This window comes from Ambystoma mexicanum, chromosome 1p (assembly GCF_040938575.1).
Source record: "Ambystoma mexicanum isolate Mex_15411 chromosome 1p, UKY_AmexF1_1, whole genome shotgun sequence".
In the NCBI taxonomy this organism is placed as follows: Eukaryota; Metazoa; Chordata; class Amphibia; order Caudata; family Ambystomatidae; genus Ambystoma; species Ambystoma mexicanum.
Window position 1 is genome coordinate 45,564,535 of NC_090921.1, and position 21,654 is coordinate 45,586,188.

General features: G+C 45.6%; 1 long non-coding RNA gene across 1 annotated transcript in view; it reads right to left on the reverse strand.

The window, feature by feature from the left end:
* Positions 1 to 801: 801 nt before the first annotated feature.
* Positions 802 to 21,654, reverse strand: part of LOC138565955 (uncharacterized) — a 197,392-nt gene continuing 176,539 nt past the window's right edge. Inside the window, exon 5 of the long non-coding RNA XR_011301736.1 lies at positions 802 to 814. This is a non-coding gene — a long non-coding RNA (uncharacterized lncRNA). The remainder of the gene's footprint in view (positions 815 to 21,654) is intronic.

Below are 21,654 nucleotides of genomic sequence, written 5' to 3' on the forward strand. Positions count from 1 at the left end.
CCTGAGGTGTTTAGCCAGGTGTCTGGAGCGAGTTCACTAAGACCTACTGGAAGGTACCCTCACATTGGCAGACGGACTATTTAGGGTGACGGATGCTGTGTTCACCCTGCTCAGCGTGGATGTGTAGTTGAGAGTTAATTCTGGTTAGATTTACTACCTGTGGGTTGAAGGCAGTGTCCAGCTCTACATTACCTCTACACTGGACAGATGCATTATCCAGGGACCTCTCACTACTATTCTTATTCTATGTAAGCCTCACCTTGGGCTTATACCCTCTGAGCATTGCTGGATCGCTCCTGGAGTAACAGGGACCATGGGACACCTAGGCATGTTTTCAAGCAGGTGAGTGAACATGGGGATCAATAAATGGGGGTGCTTTTAGCTTGAAGCATTGTGTTGGATGGTTATTTTAATGAATAAGCAGTAATGTCTGCCTAGAGCATAACTAGAAACACAGGGATGCAAGGGGCGGGATAGCAGATGAAAAACAGTAGATGTCCCACCGGTGCCCAACAGTCTCTAGTAGGGCCATACAGAGGTATCATAGACGCTGGTGCCCTGTAAAGACTAGGACCCTGCAGAGGCTGAGACACCCCTTCCCAGGGAAAGGTGACACAGGCTTCCCTCAGTTAAAACACACATATTGCAATGGTGCTCGTTCTCCTGGTATAAGGTCTTTAACCCCAATATGAAAGCACCTCGAAGCACTGGATTTTGCAGAAATGCGCTTGAGAAAATGCAGAGACATGATGCTAATGTTCTCATCACAACCTTGAAAGGTTTAATGAAACTGGCAACTTACCAGCGGGGACATCTGCAATTAGAAGAGGAGAGACACGGGTTAGTCTTTCTCTGTGTGGTTTGGGCACTGCTCTACCAGCAGCTCATTCAGATTTTCAAACTTAAACTTTTGAAACTCATTTATTTTTTGAAGCTTCATTTTTTATTGGTGTAACACACAGCAGATTGTACACAATAGTGACATATTATAAAACACTGTGCAATTACAGCTGCATGTACAATGTAATGATTCCAACCATAGACTTCAACTTTAATCCAGCAATGGCTTTCAGAAAAGGTTGCAATGCATTCCTTTTTGTGATAAACAACACATTGGCGAGGGCAACAGACAAAGAAGGGCACACACACATTCCAATTATCACATGAGTGGCTCATTAATGGAGCCCCAGACCTGATCATACTAAGACACATATCTGCATTATTGTATTTGTATGTATTGGGTATTTATAATGCGCCTATACACAATGTGCTTCGAGGCTCAATAAGACAAGAGGGTGGGGGAACAGGGAAGACAGAAACAAATGATGCTACTTGGCCTTGTGAGATTCGGAACATGCAAGTGCAGTAAGCGAAGTGCAGGGGAGAGGAGCAAAGTGCCATTCAGGGCGGAAGGACCCATGAGAAAAAGCGAGTGCCACGGGAGGCCAAGTGGATAGAGCCAGGGGAAAGCATAGCGTGCAGGAGAGGGAAGGACCACAAGCTATGTGCGAGATAAGGGGCTGGAAGGGCTACAAGGGTGCAGGCCCAGCCAGCCCAGTGCAGGGAAAGGACCCCAGAGGGGCCAATGCTGAATGAGGGCTGTCCGGAGTGCCCAAGTGCAGGGGCAGACTGGGATGGGTCAGGCCTGGGGCCCTGAAGACTCTCAGGAACCAGGCAGCCAGTCAAGAAGCAGACTGGGACATTAGCAGGGGAGGGGGAGGGGGAGAGGGAAGGAAGAAGAGAAAAGGAATGTCTTCGGAAGTTTCCAGAACTTAAGGAGATTCAGCTCAAGTTTGAGACTTTACTTTACTTTAATATATTTATAAGGTGCACCAAGTGACCCTGAGCCATACGGGTGACGACAAACATACAAAGTATAGACAGCAACAAATACATGGGAATACATGGGACCTATATGGAGCTATATGGAGCGGTTAGGAGTGAATCATCCCTGGGTCAAATACACGATCTACAAGATCTATCTAAACAGGAATGTTTTAATTTTTTTTTTAAACACAGCAGTAGACCTTTTTTTCCCTCAGGTCAGGTGGAATTGCATATCAGGCTTTTGGGCGGCCAATGAACAATCGTAATTCTTAGCTACAGTCAATTGACAGGCTGGGACTTTGAGCTGGTTCGTATTGTTGGATCTCAGACACTTGGTGCTGAATTTGTTGATCAAAGCTTCACTCAAGTATGACAGGCTTTCGCCCGTAAGTCACTTAGGCATGATCAGTAGAAGTTGAAATTCAATTCTTGCCTCTATTGGCAGCCGGTGTAGACTGTGTCTTGCCTCAGACACATGGTCTCTTCTCTTGAGGCCTATGACAACTCTGACCACAGTATTATGCAAGGTTTGTAATCTAGCACATTCTGATTTCGAAATACCAACCAATAGGCTGCTGCAGTAGTCCATTTTTGATCCCTATAATCGCTCTAGCTATGACTTCACAATCGGGTTGAGAAATGTACAGGTGTAGCTGAGCAGCAGTTTGATATAATGGGAGAATGCAGGGTGATGGCTCAAGACGCACAGCAGCATTACATGTTCCGCTTGATAAGTGAGCCCGACCTGGAGCCGCTAAACCCAATTCTGTCTTCTCTGCCGAGTCCCTGATATCCACCCCAGTCCAGGTGCAAAAGCGGGGTGTCCATGGTGAAATTGCAACTAGGCAGCCTATGATTAATACCATTGTTGCTGTGTCTTGGCCCGCGCCATGCAAAGAGAAGAGGGGAGGGTATTGAAGTATGGATACTCTAATGAAATCACTGGGGTCTGTTGGTCCCGGGGCAGCAACTCCACTATCGGCCTCTAATTGGGTGGCATTGGTTGGCCCTTTGACTAATAATACTGGAAGCATTAAGAATGGACATGAGCCGGGTGGTTCTAGCGCACCACCAGGCAGCAGAACAGTGACTTAGACTGGGTGCCTCGGCAAGGCTTGACGAGATTAATACCTCGCACACAAGCCCATTTGTCAACAGATCTGCTTTGTTGAGACTCTTGGTGGCTGTGCCTTGGCTGACTGCTATTACTTCTGAAGATATGTTGAAAATAAAGCTCCCGAAGAGGGGGAGCACGACGAACTGGTTGTTGATTGAATTTTCTAACACCTCTGCAGTATTACTATTATGTGCTAACGCAAATGTATTACTTACACTGGGTTTGAAACTCACAGTTTGTCACCAGAAGAGGTCACCCAATTCCCAAGCTGGCCAAACACTGGTATTGGCCCACAGGTTCGGTTCCACAAATAATGAGGGTGCAACCAACCATTAGGGGTAGTTGGGACTTGAACCCTGGGTTTGAAGCTATTACATGGGGCGGGCATACTGTGGAGGTGACCCCCGAGCGTTTAAGCGACAGGGATCACTGACCGATTAATATTGCTATTTGGAAAACTGAAAGTTTTAGCCACTTACTATGTAAGAAAGGCTCTATGGCTGCCCTATTCATGTAACAGGAAACCTGGCTTACTAGTTTCCTGCAAGTGGAGGGATATTACATCTAACAAACTACGGCAACAAAAGGTGTTAAGGGTAAGCCATTTGGGGGTCTTATAAGTGGAATAAATCACTGCTTCTACTCCCGTCAGCGGGTGGGCACCCTTGCTGAGGACAATGTGATGGCAGTTGAGGTGTGGCAAGAAGGAAGCGAGAGTGATTAATGTGTTTATGTGTGACCCAATCAAGTGCCAGCATCTATTTCTTCCCACAAGGTAGACCGGCAGGCGGAAGCCAGCACCCTCCCCTAAGGCACCTCAAACAAGGCCCCTGTCCTGGGCCTGTCTAGGGACAGCCAGACTCCAACGCCATAACCCTGGCCATCGTCCCCCTGCAGAACACCAATGCCCAAACTCTCGCGACTCTGCCTCTATTACACTGTGGACACGTGGTATGCTGAACTTTACACCAAACTGATCCTTGGCTCTCCCTACCACGGTGCGGTAAGGCCTTTAAATACATTCACTCTTTTTTACTGTAATGTATACCGTGAGCAAAGCGCTGCATAACTCAGCTTGAAGAAGCCGAACTGTATGTCACTCACGAGAATCCCGTCTTTTATGTTTGCCTTTATCCAAAGCCTTCATGCCTCTTGTTAAAACCTTTAGATAGCATTATTAAATACCGCTTTTTACCGAACGGAAACATGACCACCGTACCCTTAGCCACTGACCTAATGTACTCTCCTCTCTGTTAGCAAGCGCGAGATTGTCAACCACTAGGTAACCCTAAAGGTTTCATTAATACCCCATATATTCTTGCCTGGCCTGCCGCCACTTCCTTATCCTTCCAGCCTTCTGCAGCTCCCATTATGCTCGACACTGCGCCCGATTCTATCGATTTAATATTGCATCGACCCACGCTCTATTTTCGGTTATATACTCTTCCCCATTACGGACTTAGTTAGACTAGACTACCATAATGTACTAAACTAACTCATTCTGCATCGCAGCAAACTATTTCTTATCCATAAGATTGCGGCAAAATACTGTACCGTACCTGTGGCAAATATTCTATGCTGATATAGCTAAAGGTGAACTAAATGATACCGCCTGTTTATATAAGCACACCATCTAATATGATTCAAATGGTTGCGCCAAATCTACTGCACCGTATTACTGGCAAACAACGTATGATTGATTGCATGCGTTATGGGAAACTTTTACTAAAAGAACTTGTCTACATATCTAACTGTACCTTAAGGAACAGTTAAGAGCACTGTGTCCTGCTCTCCTCTGCTTATTACATATTGTGAGTAGATGAGATTATACAGACATGTAAGAGTGTTACTAGCCATCATGTATCCATCTGGGTAATGGCCTAGCTAGGATGGGCTGCTTTAGACACCACCCCATCACCTGCCCCGGCCCATTCCTTCCCTCTACCCCTCCTTTCCCACTCTTTCATGCACATAGCAACAATCTCAGCACAACTATGCTTAGCAACAATAGGGAGACCAAGTCTAAACAACCCATATAACACACACACCCATCACTCAGGATATCCTATCACCGGCATCACCAGATTTCAGTGCCTAAGATCTCGCACTAAGAGATCCAAACTAATGGATAAGATATCATTCACTAACTCATTGCAGCCAAAACATAGCCTTGCACATAATGGCAAATCCCAAAAGACACCACCTTTAATTGCAACAGAACCTTGCCAAAGTACCCCAGGAATACAGGCACCCCCCATCAATACAGTACCCCCTATCGAAGCAGCAGCCAAAATCAAAGGCGCTCTCATCAATGCCCGCTCACTTGGAGCCCATGCCATTGAGATCCCGCCAGATTATAACATATTCAGGTTGGATAGAGCCAATGGACAAGGAGGTGGCGTGGCCATAATAGCCAAGACCACCATGCAAATTAGAACCTGCCCCCTAGAACAACTAGCAGGCTATGAACTCCTCTTAGCCAAATTTGCACCCAACCCTAAAACAACTATGAACCTTCTGACTATCTATAGATCTCCCAACAGCAACTCCCACCCAGACCTAGACATGCCGCTTTTACTAGCACCCTATATAAAACCTAACACTAGAAGCATCATCTGAGGTGATATCAATTTAGGTTTCAATGACAATCAGGTTCATAACGCGGAAGCCCTCATTACTACACTACTAGACAAGAATTGCATGCAATTAGTGAAGGGACCCGCCCATACTAAGGCAAGAACACTTGATTGGCTACTTACTCTTAATGCCCACGTTTCTATTGAATCTATCAAACCCCTTGACTGGACAGAGAATTTCTGCATGAACTTCACTATTCTTACCAAGGAGTCCAGCGCCCCCCAGAACAGGAAAATGGAATCGATTGAAACGAGAAACACACGTAAACTCACAGCTGAGAACCTGTTACTGCCAATTAATGACGCCCTTTCCTCCTACCATGCCACTATGGACAACCCTAGTAACATCGCAGATGTCTATATCAACTGTCTCACTAACACTATCGACTCAGTAGCGCCCATAACAACCAAAACTCAATGTGCTAACAAACGCAAGAGTTTTTGGTTCAATGAAGAACTAGTGGCACTCAGGTGGACAAAAAGAGCCCTTTAATACATCCACAAAAAATCCCACCCGGGAGACTCAGAGAATGCTTTTAGGGAAGCTAATAAAATCTATAAAGCAGCTATCATCACACATAAAGCCAATGCCCACAACACGTGCATTAATAATGCTGCCTCCAATTCTAAGGACTTCTATCATCAGAGAACTAGAAAATCCCACTCCAGTCACCAGACCAATCATACCTAGCAATGAATGGTGCACCACCATCCAAACTGTCTTAAATCATCACTAAAAGACACATCCTAGCCGAAAAAAACATGACAGCACCCACTCTCAACAGCATGAACCAACACATGAACACCCTGTTCCCATTTTCCCCAGTTACCCATGACCTAGTGTTAGACACCATCTCTAAACTCAAAGGTTCTAACTGTAAAGGGGACAACTTTCCAGCACACCAAGTCAAACTATGCCCCCCTACTCTCACGCCCATTATTACCAACTTTGTAAATGCTTCTTTCAAAACTAACACAGTACCAGACAGCATAAAAGCAGCCTGGGAGACCCCCAATATCCACAAACTATCGACCAGTAACTAAGGTCCCATTCCTGCTCAAGATCATAGATAAAATTGCATAGACCCAAATCCAAAACCATCTAGAGCATAACCAACTCTTAGGTGCTAGACAGTCTGGCTTCAGGCCTAATCGTAGCACTGAAACGGCACTCCTGGATTAGAAAATCCAGATGGACACCATTAGGGACACTGGCAAACTATGCATTCTGCTACTGTTAGATCTCTCAGCAGCATTCGATCTGGTGAACCATAATAAACTCTGTGCAACATTAGCCAATGACTTCAGCTTCTCTAAAGATGCCCCTCTGTGGGTGAAATCCTGTCTAGCTGATATCGCATCTAGAGTGTCCATTGGTAAAGAGGCAGCCAATCCCATGCCAGTCCCAATCGGGGTTCCCAAAGGATCATGCCTCTCACCCACTGTGTATAACGCATACACTAAGCTACTTTTGTCTGCCTTGGATGCTCTGGGTGTCATCTATACTAACTTTGCAGCTGATACCCAGATCCTCATCCCAATCACAGGAAACTATGACCAAGACACTATGACAATAAAAAAAATATACGGAATAATGCAAAACTGGATGGCTCTAAACAGCTTATGTCTTAACGATGAGAAAACTGAAATTCTCATTGTGGGCTCTCACTCTAAAATGAATTCCCTACACGCAGACAACACAGCCATCAACATTGATGGTTCCTTGATATTCCAACCTCTAAACAAGTAAAAACCTTAGGAGTAAACTTAGATGCCAACCTCACCATGACGAAACATGTGAATGCCTTATACTCATCTACCTCTTATATATCTAAGTTAATTGCCCTTAGTCGCCTGTTCCTCTCACCTACCAACTGTATCACCGTAGCCAGGGCTCTGATACTTTCTAAGTTGGACTACTGTAAGTTGGACTACTGTAATATACTCCTACTAGGGACATCCAAGGCCAACCTAGACAAACTTCAACTCATGCAAAATAAAGCCCTACGAGCTGCTTTAGGAATAAGAAAATCAGACTACATTTCAAATATCAGAAGAGAACACAACTGGCTACCTATACAAATCTAGAATCATTTTTAAATCTCTGTGCATCACACACAAAGGTCTGGCCAAGAAAGCCCCCATCTACATCAACAGATCAATAATGAAAAAAACATCCAACAGAATGCTTAGATCAAACAAAAACTCGCTACTAGCTGTACCCCGCTTTAAAAGCTCCAGAGCCGGCGGAAGTAGCTTCTTAGTCATGGCCCCCAAACACTGGAATACCCTACCTTTAAGTATCAAAAATGTAGAATCATATCAGTGCTTCAAAAAACTCCTAAAAACATGGCTGTTTAATCAAAGCTAGACAAGTTACTTCTTAGACAAGAAACTGTGCCTTAGTTTGAATCTGTTGTAAATAGTGAATTACTTATGTTTGTATTTAGTAAGAGAAGTGGATTAGCACACTCGCAAAGCGATGAAATAGAGAAGTGGATTAGCAGACTTGCAAAGCGACGAAATAGAGAAGTGGATTAGCAGACTCGCAAAGCGACGAAATAGAGAAGTGGATTAGCAGACTCGCAAAGCGACGAAATAGAGAAGTGGATTAGCACACTCGCAAAGTGACGAAATAGAGAAGTGGATTAGCACACTCGCAAAGCGATGAAATAGAGAAGTGGATTAGCAGACACTCTATTGCAATCGCTGCAGTTGGCAATAAAACCCAAGGTATCATGTGTGGTTAACCCTCACACACTATTGATGTTGTAATTAGAGACTCAAAGAGAGCAATTCAGAAAAAAATACGTCTGGTACGGAGCACCGGCTTGGCAGTCCAGCTGCTGGCCAGGCGTGTAAACGCAATTAAGAAGCAGTATTATGGATGACTTAGTGGCTGGAAGCGCTCTGTCCTTAATGCCAGTTGGCAAGACATGTTTGCTGCTCTTAGTAGTGCTGATCATAGGAAAATATGGGATATGCTAGCCAAAGGTAAGGGGGACAGAAGTAAACACTTAGTAAACCCTATACGTGAAAAAGACTGGGTGGACCATATTCAGAAGCTAGGCAGTGAAACTATAGTGGCCCCCAGTCCAGTATATATTGCTGGGGGATGGCCTTTGAAATTTGATGAAGCTGATATTCATGTGATTATTAATAAACTTAAAAACTCCAGGGCGCCTGGCCCTAAAGAACTTGCCAATATAGTATTGAAGCAGAATCCCGCTATATGGGCTTGTATATTAAGGATCGTATTTGATAAAGTGTACCTGGCACAAAATATCCCAGTGTCGTGGCAACAGTGCATCCTCCTGCCAGTGTATAAGAAAGGGGACCGGCTCGAGCCTGGAAACTATAGGCTCCTTTCATTACTAGATGTTACGGGAAAGATCTTTTCCACCCTACTCTTAAGGGAGCTCCAGACATGGGCTGATGAGTTCAATATACTACAACCCCTACAGACAGGGTTTCAACCTGGCTGTGGCACTATACATAACCTAAGAATTCTGGAGTCACTGATAAGAGGCACACTGGAAACTGGAGGGCGCACATTATATGTGATGTTTGTCGATGTTAATGCGGCATTCGATGGGGTCAATAGCACAATGTTGTGGGATAAGCTTGACTATGCCTGTCCAAATTGGATTGTTAACGCGTTAAGAGGGCTACATTTTAATACCAAGGCTCGTGTACGCATGAATGAAATGGGTGTTCTACCCATGTTAATCCCTGTTGGGGTGAAGGGGGTGACGCAGGGCTGCACCTTAGCACCTCTGCTGTATAATTGCTGACCTCCCGACTTGGCTCACGGCAAATAGGGGTTGTTGCCCCAAGGTTGTTGGTAGCATCGCCCCCTGCATGTTGTACGCTGATGACTTGGTAATGATGAAGGATACCTGCATGGGGGATAAAGCCATGTTTGAGTCCTTGATTGACTATGCAGCTTTTTAATGAGATTTTTTCTGTTTCCACTAAAAAAGTGAAACGCCTTGACTTTCAGACCTCCCTTGGTAAGGTTTATTACGTGGTATCTTTCCCGTACCTGGGCCTAGACATGAGTGGCAGCAGGGCCAAGGCGCTTATAGTGGCCACTAAGAAGACTAAGGCCTTACGCATGACCCAGTTAATTTGTAATTTTTTTAAAAAACACTGCCGCTTCTGTCCCATCGAGCTATATGGACTAGAGGCGTTGACTAGGAGAGATATACCATGGTTGTGTCTTATTGAAGGAACCTTTTGGAAACACATATTACGCATGAGCAAATCTACCACTATGGAATACCTGCAGCTAGAGCTGGGGCTGGATTCACTTAAAAGTGAGTTGTTCATTAGAAGAGGCTTACTACATATCAAAATGTATTTGCATCAAAATGTCAATTGCTTTCATTGCTGGGGACAGGTGTAAATGCCCCTATTGTGTGTGGTATAGACCGTTTCGGCGCTTTGGCCACCAGCCTATATAAGGACATCGACTGGTGCCCCGATAGGGACTAGCTATCAATGCCTGAAACGTATCTTTAAACAGAGAGTCAAACAATGCGACTGGGTTAGCAATTATACCCATTTGGCTACGATCAGAAGCCATGAGCATGTATCTAGAGTGGTGCATAAATACTTGAAACCAAAGAGATACTTGAGCCAATGCCCGAATGTATCAATTCAGAGCTTCTGACTAAGATTGCGAACAAACGAATTACCAACATTTGTGTCTGTGAGCGCACAATTGGGGATTCCTATTAATGATAGATGTTGTCGCCTATGTAAAAAACCGGGGACACTAGAGACGGCTAAACATCTATTCACTGAATGCTCGGCTTTGAGCACTGAATATATGAATATACTAGGACACATGGCGCATTGCTGCGATTTCATAAAGGATGATACAATCTGGGATTATATATGAATATACTAGAACACATGGTGCATTGCTGCGATTTTATAAAGGATGATACATTCTGGGATTATATATGAATATTCTAGGACACGTGGTGCATTGCTGCGATTTCATAAAGGATGATACATTCAAGGATTATATATGAATATACTAGGACACATGGTGCATTGCTGCGATTTCATAAAGGATGATACATTCTGAGATTATATATGAATATACTAGGACACATGGTGCATTGCTGCGATTTCATAAAGGATGATACATTCAGGGATTATACATGAATATACTAGGACACATGGTGCATTGCTGCGATTTCATAAAGGATGATACATTCTGGGAATATATATGAATATTCTAGGACACATGGTGCATTGCTACGATTTCATAAAGGATGATACATTCTGGGATTATATATGACAATACTAGGACACATGGTGCATTGCTGCGATTTCATAAAGGATCATACATTCTGGGATTATATATGAATACACTAGGACACATGGTGCATTGCTGCGATTCCATAAAGGATGATACATTCTGGGATTATATATGACAATACTAGGACACATGGTGCATTGCTGCGATTTCATAAAGGATCATACATTCTGGGATTATATATGAATACACTAGGACACATGGTGCATTGCTGCGATTCCATAAAGGATGATACATTCTGGGATTATATATGAAAATACTAGGATTCATGGTGCATTGCTGCGATTTCATAAAGGATGATACATTCTGGGAATATATATGAATATACTAGGACACATGGTGCATTGCTGTGATTTCATAAAGGATGATACGTTCTGGGATTATATATGAATATTCTAGGACACATGGTGCATTGCTACGATTTCATAAAGGAATAATCATTCTGGGATTATATATGACAATACTAGGACACATGGTGCATTGCTGCGATTTCATAAAGGATCATACATTCTGGGATTATATATGAATATACTAGGACACATGGTGCATTGCTGCAATTTCATAAAGGATGATACATTCTGCGATTATATATGAATATACTAGGACACATGGTGCATTGCCACGATTTCATAAAGGATGATACATTCTGGGATTATATATGACAATACTAGGACACATGGTGCATTGCTGCGATTTCATAAAGGATGATACATTCAAGGATTATATATGAATATACTAGGACACATGGTGCAATGCTGCGATTTCATAAAGGATGATACATTCTGGGATTATATATGAATACACTAGGACACATGGTGCATTGCTGCGATTTCATAAAGGATGATACATTCTGGGATTATATATGAATATTCTAGGACACGTGGTGCATTGCTGCGATTTCATAAAGGATGATACATTCAGGGATTATACATGAATATACTAGGACACATGGTGCATTGCTGCGATTTCATAAAGGATGATACATTCTGGGATTATATATGACAATACTAGGACACATGGTGCATTGCTGCGATTTCATAAAGGATCATACATTCTGGGATTATATATGAATATACTAGGACACATGGTGCATTGCTGCAATTTCATAAAGGATGATACATTCTGCTATTATATATGAATATACTAGGACACATGGTGCATTGCCACGATTTCATAAAGGATGATACATTCTGGGATTATATATGACAATACTAGGACACATGGTGCATTGCTGCGATTTCATAAAGGATGATACATTCTGGGATTATATATGAATATACTAAAATTATTGTCTCAATACGGACAATGAAAGTGTACATTTTTGTACTGTACCGTTTGTGGATTATTATAAGTAAGCGATTGCTAGCCGATAAGTAACTTTTTAATTAACAAGGACAGCTTTTCAGTTTTTATTAATTAAGGGAACTTTTAGATTTTAGAATTCGTTCTTTTAAAAATGCTCAGCATTTCTTGTTTTAATGAGAATTGCTACATGATAAGCTGCCTTAGGCAACTAAGGTTAGCCTTAAAAATGTGAACCCTTAACCAACTGTTTCCTGTGCACAGTTAGAGCACCTTGTGTCTATCTTTGAATAAGCCACTCAGTATTTAGTACTATTATTCATTTAATACAAACATGGAGCCTTTGAATAGGGTCTCACATGCTAAGAATCAGAGGAACATTACAGCAGTTAGTAAAGTTTAAAACTACGCTGAAAGCCTGAAGGAGAAATTGTAATTGTATATGAAATTTTAATATCTGTATTTCTAATACAACGAGAGCTAAGGGAGAGCTGTCTGAAGTTACTGTGACCTAGCAGTTTGGGTTTGACTGCCCCTTTTGGGGTGGGGTCAAGCCTAATTTGCATATGGTCTTTCCCCTTTTGTAATGGCTTGGCAGGCGAAGAAAGATGGTTTGAAGGTTTTCCCAGAGCAGTGCCAGAGGTTAAGATTCATTCTAAACCTTCTAGCCATCACCTCTTTGTTTTTGCTCTTCTAATGAGGCCCAAGACAACTCTGAGCACAGTATTTTGCAAGGTTTGTCCTCTAGCACATACTGATTGTGAAATACCAACTTGCTACTGTAGTCAATTTCGGACCCTAGCTCCTGCTACGACTTCACAATTTGGGTGAGAAATGTATGGGCGCGGCTGAGCCAGCAGTTTGATATAATAGGAGGTGGAGGAGACTAAGCCACTCACATGTGCCTTCATGGTGAGATGTTGGTCCAGATAGACCCCTAAGGTTTTTACCTTATCTTTGGTCTTGATAGCACAACCTTCCACTTGAAACCAACCATACTTGGTTCCCAGATTATGGATTCTGCCTTTGGTGCCAATCACCATTAACTCTGTTTGTTCCTTGATCATCTGCATAATTCGTAAAGCCGACCCCATGTTCTTCCAATAAATGGATAAAGGGTACTGTGAAGTTGTTGTATAGGGCCGGCGATAAGCCAGCACCCTGGGTCTCGCCATATGCCAATAAAGTGGGTTGTGCTTGCGAATCCTTACTGCATACACTACACCAAAGATTACTCAGAAAAGAGCCTATCCATAGGGCGGCGTCCTCTGAAAACCCGCCAATTCCCGTAACCTGGCCACCATCAGCTGATGGTCCACCAGGTCAAGGCTGCAGACAAGTCCAGAAACATGAGCATTGCGCCTGCCCCTGTCCATAATCCGTAGAAGCCTAGACTTGAGATCAATCATGGCCCTCTCTGTCCCATAACCTTCTCTGAAGCCAGACTGCCATTTATTGTGGATCCCCCGATCATTCAAATGGGTCACAACTTGCATATACAATCCAAGTAAAAATAATGTATTGTTTATGGGTCGATAATTACGCGGCATTGTGTGGCACAGGACTGGCTTCTTTTAAAGAGGAGTGACCCACGCATTCTTGAGAATGGTTGGCACAGAGTTTTCTTTAAATGATGCATTTACAAACTTGCAAAGTGAACGTATCAACATGGGGGTGCATGCTTTTATCACCATAGCTGGACATGAATCCCCCTGCAACTTGTGGGTATAAGTTTATCCATGAGGAGAGCCAGGTCATTTTCTGTGATAGACCTGACATTGAATTGTTCTTTTATCATCGTGGCCATGCAGATAGCTGCCCCTGGAGGATCTCCGGTGGATGCATTTGTTTCTTGTCTCTTCACAATCTTGTCTTCAATTTGCCTGAGCCTCCCTAGCATAGCATTCTGGATGGAAGTGCAATAGGCGGCGTCTTTATTAATGATATCAGGCTTACTAGAGCCAGAGTACTCTAACTCTTTCAATATTTTGAAGTGTTCCTTAGTTTCGAAGTACGCTTTAGCAATTCTACCATCACAGAACTTTTTGTTGTAGCTATGAAAGCTTCTTTACACTGTTTGAGCCTTGTTATAGGTCTCCTCTTCCTGAGCATCCTGAGAGGATTTCCAGGCATAGAAACATTTCGTTTGACTCGCCTTAGGTTTTTGCAGCTCCATGGAGTCCCAAGAATGTCCCCTTCTCTCCACCATCTGCTTGGTTTTGAGGGGGGCTAACATATTAGTGGCCTCCGTTAAGGTTTGCTGAATGTTACATGCAATGTCATCCACCATGGTAAGCTTGTAGGTCTTCTCAGACACTGACAATAACCACGGCTTCATCGCACCAGGGGTGAGTTGGTTAAGATTCCTCATTACTTGCACTTTCTTAATCTCGGCAGGGAGGCACTTGCGGGGGAGAGACATCGACCCCCACTCTCTGCTTGGAAAAGCATCTGATCTGCAGTGAGTTAGAGCTAGACGACCTTGGGCTCTAGCGCGGAGGTATTTAGGGTGAGAGAGTTGAATGTAGAGTAGTCCCAGGCCTGAGAAAGCCTTATGTATGATGCAGAGGCTCTTGAACTTGATCCTTGCAGCAACCGGGAGCCAGTGGGGAGATTTTAGCTCCGGAGAGATGCAGTCATTGAGCTTCAGGCCAAGGATAAGTCTTGCAGTCCTATTCTGGATTAGTTGAAGGTGAAGGGAGGAGTTAGGCAGCTGAAGGAAGAGGCAGTTGCAGTATTCCGGCCTGGAAAGGACCAGAGCTCTGGAGACATTGGGTCTCATTACGACTTTGGAGATAGCCATGGCGCTATTAGCCTCCAAAATCGGGTCCGGGACAGATCTGGTGGAGTGGGGACTTACCGGGACATTCTGCCCTTGGCAGACCCGGCAAGTCCCCATTCCAAAAGCCATTCCCCATTCCCATTTGAGCCCCCATAGGAAATGGGGAAGGCGCTAATAGCAGGCCCGTAATTAGCGGCCTGGTCCCCTAACGGGACCCGTAAGGGACCTCGGAATTGGGCGGTAAGGGATTACCGGCACCGGTCTCCTTATCGGTGCCCGGTATCCCTTACTGCCCACCTCGGAATGAGGCCCATTGAGTCTCATGGGGAAGGTGAGGAAAGGTAGAATGCCTCTGAGGAGGTGCAACTGAAAGTGGGCCTTCTTGGCGGGGTCCTTGATGTGGGGAGAGAAGGAAAGACAGAAGTTGAGGATGACACCAAGGTTTTCTCCTCACAGAAGAGTGAGGGGAGGGGGCCCATGGAGGGTGGCCAGAGTATGGGAGGGAAAGAGGGAGCAAGAGGTTCCAATGAGATGGATCATTGTCTTACTGTAAATGAGGCAGAGATTGCAAGCACAGCACAATGCCTGAATAGCAGACAGGCAGTCAGGAATGACAGAGGAAGAGGATGCAGCCGAGGAGTGAAGCTTAAAGGAGAGCTGCGTGTCATCCGCGTAACACTGGAAGTTGGGAGAGAAGGTGGAGATCAAGTGGGCTAGAGGAGCCGGGAAGATGTTGAACAGCCAAGACAAGAGGATAGAACCCTGAGAATCTGCAGGTGGAGAGTGAGATGATGGAGAGAAAAGGTCCTAGTTGAACCTGGTAAGGTCAGTCAGAGAGGAAGGAGGTCAACCATTCCAGAGCCATGTCCGTGATGCCCAGGATATCACGGAGCCGATTAATCAGGTTTTCATGATTGACTGTATCAAAGGCAGAGGAAAGAAGGATGAGAACGGAAGGACAGCTGGAATCAAGATCAGAGAGCAAGTCTTCACAGGTGTTCAGGAGAGCAGTTTCCGTGCCTCTGGTAGCTCTGAAGCCGGACTGGTGGTTGTGTAGAATAGAGCGAATCACTGCTAAGCGAAAATTCAGAAAAAGCGCACGCAACAGAAGCAGAGACCTGGAACGTTGCAACGCGTATGCTACCGGGAAACTTCTGGTACAAAAGCACCCGGCGGCGGCCATGTTGCAAACAACTAGACGGCTGAAAACGGATGTAAAGAAACGTGAAGGGGAAAGTTAATGGAGGCGATGTCTCCAACGTTCCCATACACGCCATCTCCCAGAGTGTATGACAGTATGCCCCCTCTGGAGACCCAACCTCCCTGGCTTGTTCGGGTGATTCTTGTGAAATCTTCTCACCAACCGAGGTGCATGAACATACAAGCTGGGTTCTCAGGAATTCTCCGAACAGGGGTACCCTTTCCAATGTACCAAATACTCCAGTCTTCCTCTGCGGTACCTGGATTCACAAATCTGAGCAAACTCATATTCATCTATGGAAGGGTTGTTAGGAATGTTTGAGCGGGGAGTGGAGCATGCCTACAGATCAGGTTGGTAAGTGAGTAAAAGAGAAGCATGAAATACAGGATGGATACGCTGTAGACTGTTGGGGCGTCTCAGGCGGAAGTCCACTGGATTGACCTTTGAGATGATCTCATACGGACCTATACAATGTCGGGACAACTTTGAAGGATGAACCCAAAGAGGCAGATATTTCATGGAGAGCATCACCTTAGAATCGATCTCCCACTCCGGTATGTCCCTTCGGTGTTTGTCCGCCTGACTCTTATAACGGTCACGGGCATCCTGTAATCTTAGCTTAGCAGTTCTGTGTGCTTCTTTAATTTGTGTTAGGGCTGCTTCTATGGATGGAATGTTTGAACTTAGTGGGATGGATGAGAAAATTATCTGGGGGTGTATTCCGTAAGTACAGAAAAAAGGACTCATGCCCAGAGCAGAGTGTATGGAGTTATAATGGGCAAACTCTGCGGTGGGCAATAAAGACACCCAGTTGTCTTGCAGACGGTTTGTATAGCAATGGAGGTATTGTTCAAGTGTGCCATTAAGACGTTCGGTTTGCCAGTTTGTCTGAGGGTGAAAACCAGAACACAATACCCTTTCAATGCCCAGACGTTCACAAAGATCCTTTGTATTGGCTTCCCCGATCTGATACTATCTTCTTGGGGAGTCTGTGGAGATGTAAAATGTCTTTAACGAAGACCTCAGCCATCTCAGAGGCGGTTGGAATTCCTGCCTCACATCTAAAATAATTTATCTTGGAACTGAAGTCGAGCTTGCACAGCTTTGGGAAATTATATGGGGATAAGATCGAGGAGAGAAAATCAGCTATTCTGTCATTACCCGACTGCCAGACCTACAGCCTAACACTATGACCTGCGGCAGTCCAACTGAGTGTCTATGGCTTGTGGTCTCCTCCATGGCCACTGGGCCCTCTGCATTGGCGGACTGGCCTATAGGCAACTCTGGACGCTTCTCGGTGGGCCTCTGCCCAGGGGCCTGCGCTCTGTGAGCTGCCTGGGAGTGTGAGTGCCAGGGCCAGGCATAGGCTGCTTCAATGCTGCCAGACCTACAGCCTAACACTTTGACCTGCAGCAGTCCAACTGAGTCTCTATGGCTTGTGGTCTCATCCAGGGCCACGGGGCCATCCCCGGCGGTGGACTGGCCTATAGGCAACTCTGAGGACCCCATCCCAGACCCCTGGGTATCCGTGATTTCATAATTCATTGAGCCCTCGTCTCTTTGGTTATGTAGGGAAATTATATGATATGATATTTTATTCATATTGCTCCCATACACAAGTGTTTCAGGGTGTGAATGGATGAAACAAGTGGCACATACCTGCCCCATTAAACATGCCAAAATCCAAGGTAAACCCACATATACTTTAAGGGTTGTTAAGCCCACCACTGGTTTCAGTCTGCTCAGTCCAGAAAGAGCAGGGCTCCTCCCCTTCGGGCCCCCACCTGCCCCTCACTTTATTTGCTGTATCAAGACCGAACTTCCCGTCTTGGGACCTTTCCATCTCAAGTCACCCGTCAGATATTTGCATTGCAGTCACTCTCCCTCCTAGCAGGGGTTACACAATTCCCATCTGCAGACCTCTCTTCCATGGGATATGAAATATAATCAGTCACAGAACTCACTCCTCGGGCCTCATATCTAGAGCAGCTGGGGCCGATATTCAGCCTATATCATGAATAATGATAATATCTATGTCTTATATAGCGCCACACAGATGATTTGAGAACTAGCACAGAGGGGTTTAGATCACCCGTAGGCGCCTGCTCCTGCTGATGGCACGACTGGTGGCAAAGCTGGATGTCCCAGAATATCTCCATCCAGGATTCCACGGCCGATTTGAGAACTAGTACAGAGGGCTTTGGATCACCCATGGGCGCCTGCTCCTACTGGCTGTAGAGAGGACTTAGTCCTAGATGCCCCGGACCGATCCAAATCCACGCCCACAAGAGGATTTGGAGCAACTTGCTGTTATTGAAGGAGGGACAGCGCCTTCCGTCGGCCACAGATGCAGGTGGCGGCAAGGACATACAAGCAGCTATACCGGCATTGCTGCCCATCTCCAATTTGGGGGCCTTTAGCGATCTCCCCATTTCAGGCAATGAAGGGCCCCCCAGAGCATGAATGTGTTATTGAGGGTTGGCCTCTATTTGATATGATTTATATAACTACGCAAGGTTCTCATCCTGGCTTCACTTATGACCATCGCCTCCTTCAAAGGGTCTTTTTCCACCTCTAATGAGGGCAGCTCCTTTGCACATTTGGACCCTTATTCTCTTCACTGATATCACCCCCAGGCCCCCCCTCATGGTTTACACAGCTCAGAGGCGTATGAACCTGCCGGCAGTCCGGTTTTCTAATCGGACCTGGAATGTAATTAAATTAGAGGGCGAATGTAAGGACACAGGATTGAATGTGTTCACAGTCCCCCGTGTATCCACCGATTTCACAGTCTTCACACGCTTGTGCACCACTGCAGTCACTAATACTGTCTTGCCAGGTGGCCGCTCGGAAGACACCAGGGGTCCTCTAGTGGCCCAATATGTGACCCCACTTGGAGATGTTGAGAGCCAGTCCAGCTGAGGACCCACGACTCGAGCTCCTCAAATGTTTCCTCCAGTGCTTTGATGCATCAGCCTCAGGAAAAATACAAAGAAAAAAAGCCAGGATGGTCAGAAAAGACCTCACTGGGCATCAGTGCCAAACGCCAGTGGCAACAAGCAGTAGCGAGCACCAGCATCGAAAGCAGCAATGCTGAGTGCCGATGGTACAAGTGACGTTGGAGCCTCAGGTTGCCACCCTCCAAAGTGCTCACCTCAGGCTCAGCAGAAGTATCTCCTCCGTAGGTCCCGCAGACACCAGGAAGAGGATCAGAGGGAATGCTCACCTCCCCAGCTGCCACGCGCGTCAAGCCGCACTTGCCGTAGCAGTCACTGCCGACACAGGGATGCACAACATCTGCCCTGCTCATGTTCGCACTCAGCGGCTATAGCTGCAAGGCCTCAAGCTGATGAAGAGGAAACTCCAGAGTGGATGAGGCTAGAAAAACCTACCAAACTCAAGAAATACAATGACCATTCTGATATTGTTTTACTTGAAGTTATGGAATGCCCCAAAGTTGCAGTAACAAACCGCTTCAGAGCGTGTAACAGGAAGCTACCGCTACCACCAGCATTCCAGCATTCCATCATGTTCATAATGAATTCCATGAAAGAACAGGAAGCTCTCAGAGCTGGAATATATAGCAGTGAAGGCTACAGAGAAGTCGCTTCAGCCTGTTTCAGAAGCCTCTCCTGGCTCAGTCTCTCGGACCATCTGTGCTTTAGGTTTGCCCTACTATCCATCGGTGCGCTGCTCCAGCTTCGGGGCCTAACTACTGCAAAGGTGCGGCACCGGTGACCTGCCCTTCTGGCATTCAGGATGTGGGTAAGGTTGCGATTGGTAGACTCTCAGTGTCTTCTGAGTTGATAACTGCTTATACCGGATCTCAAGTTGGCCGGACCATTGGTAAAGTGCAATAAGTTCATAGTGGATTGTCTGTACGTAGTGTCCTCAAGGTTGGGGCCATTGAGCCCCTAGTATTTCTAGACTAGTCTTGCAGCCTTAGCTATTAGTAGATGCTGTTGGTGCATGAGGTGTTCACCGAGGCCCAGGGAGGTAGTTGCAGTGATCTATCCTGAGAAGCTCAAAAGCCGGGATGATCCCAATTCTTTGTGACATCATAAAGGGAAGAGGAGATGGTCCAGGTAAGGAATTTTGCATGCAGACCGTGATCAGGCATTTATCAGAATCCCGGGGTGCAATGTTCAATAAGATAGCGTGTCACCCCCAAGGTAGTAGTGAAACCTTGTAATTAGGTCAACCAGTGGCTTGAGAGTGTTGTAAAGCCTTATACTAGACATTCAGTGTGCACTACTGAATCACAGACCAGCTGTAGTCTAGGTTGGTTCCAGGTAGGCTTTATTTCACATATGTACAATCTGTACCTTACTCCAGTTACTCTTGTTGTATTTATAGCATGCGTAGACATTGACAGGAACATGGGAAGGGATAACATTACGTATACAGGAGTAGACCCACCGGCAATCCATTCAACCCAGCTAAGGCCCCCAACTGACACTCACAGAACATTCACTCACAGATCCACCCAACATTCTCCTGAGCTGCATTCATGCACCTACATTCTACAGCAATCACCCAGGCCAGTGGCAAGACAAGATTACACTACAACAGAGAGATAATGGAGCCCTGGGGGGCTCGCATGTCAGGGAAATAACCATAGGCTGACAAGCACCCATTTTGACCAGAGTGATGGATTGTGAAGGCAACTACAGGCACATGTCAGGGCCGCAACCTGAACACTGCTGGTGCTCCCAAGTTTGTCCAGCAGCACTGAGGCTGTATCAGGCCAAGTGGGGTGAGAACTGTCAGAGCAAAAGCAATATTCCCAAAGCTCGGTATGCGGAGCCGCTAGAAGAGTCCTTTTTTTTAAATATCTGTTGAGAAATGGGCAGAGTATTCCCATCCTATAGCAGGGCCCCTGAGCACACAGAGTATTCCCTTCCTAAAGCATGGCCCCTGAGCACACAGAGTATTCCCTTCCTAATGCACGGCCCCTGAGCACACAGAGTATTCCCTTCCTAAAGCACGGTCCCTGAGCTCACTAGAGTATTCCCTTCCTAAAGCATGGCCCCTGAGCGCACAGAGTATTCCCTGCCTAAAGCACGGCCCCTGAGCACACAGAGTATTCCCTTCCTAAAGCACGGCCCCTGAGCACACAGAGTATTCCCTTCCTAAAGCACGGTCCCTGAGCTCACTAGAGTATTCCCTTCCTAAAGCACGGCCCCTGAGCTCACTAGAGTATTCCCTTCCTAAAGCATGGCCCCTGAGCACACAGAGTATTCCCTTCCTAAAGCACGGCCCCTGACCACACAGAGTATTCCCTTCCTAAAGCACGGACCCTGAGCACACAAAGTATTTCCTTCCTAAAGCACGGTCCCTGAGCTCACTAGAGTATTCCCTTCCTAAAGCACCGCCCCTGAGCTCACTAGAGTATTCCCTTCCAAAAGCATGGCCCCTGAGCACACAGAGTATTCCCATCCTAGAGCATGGCTCCTG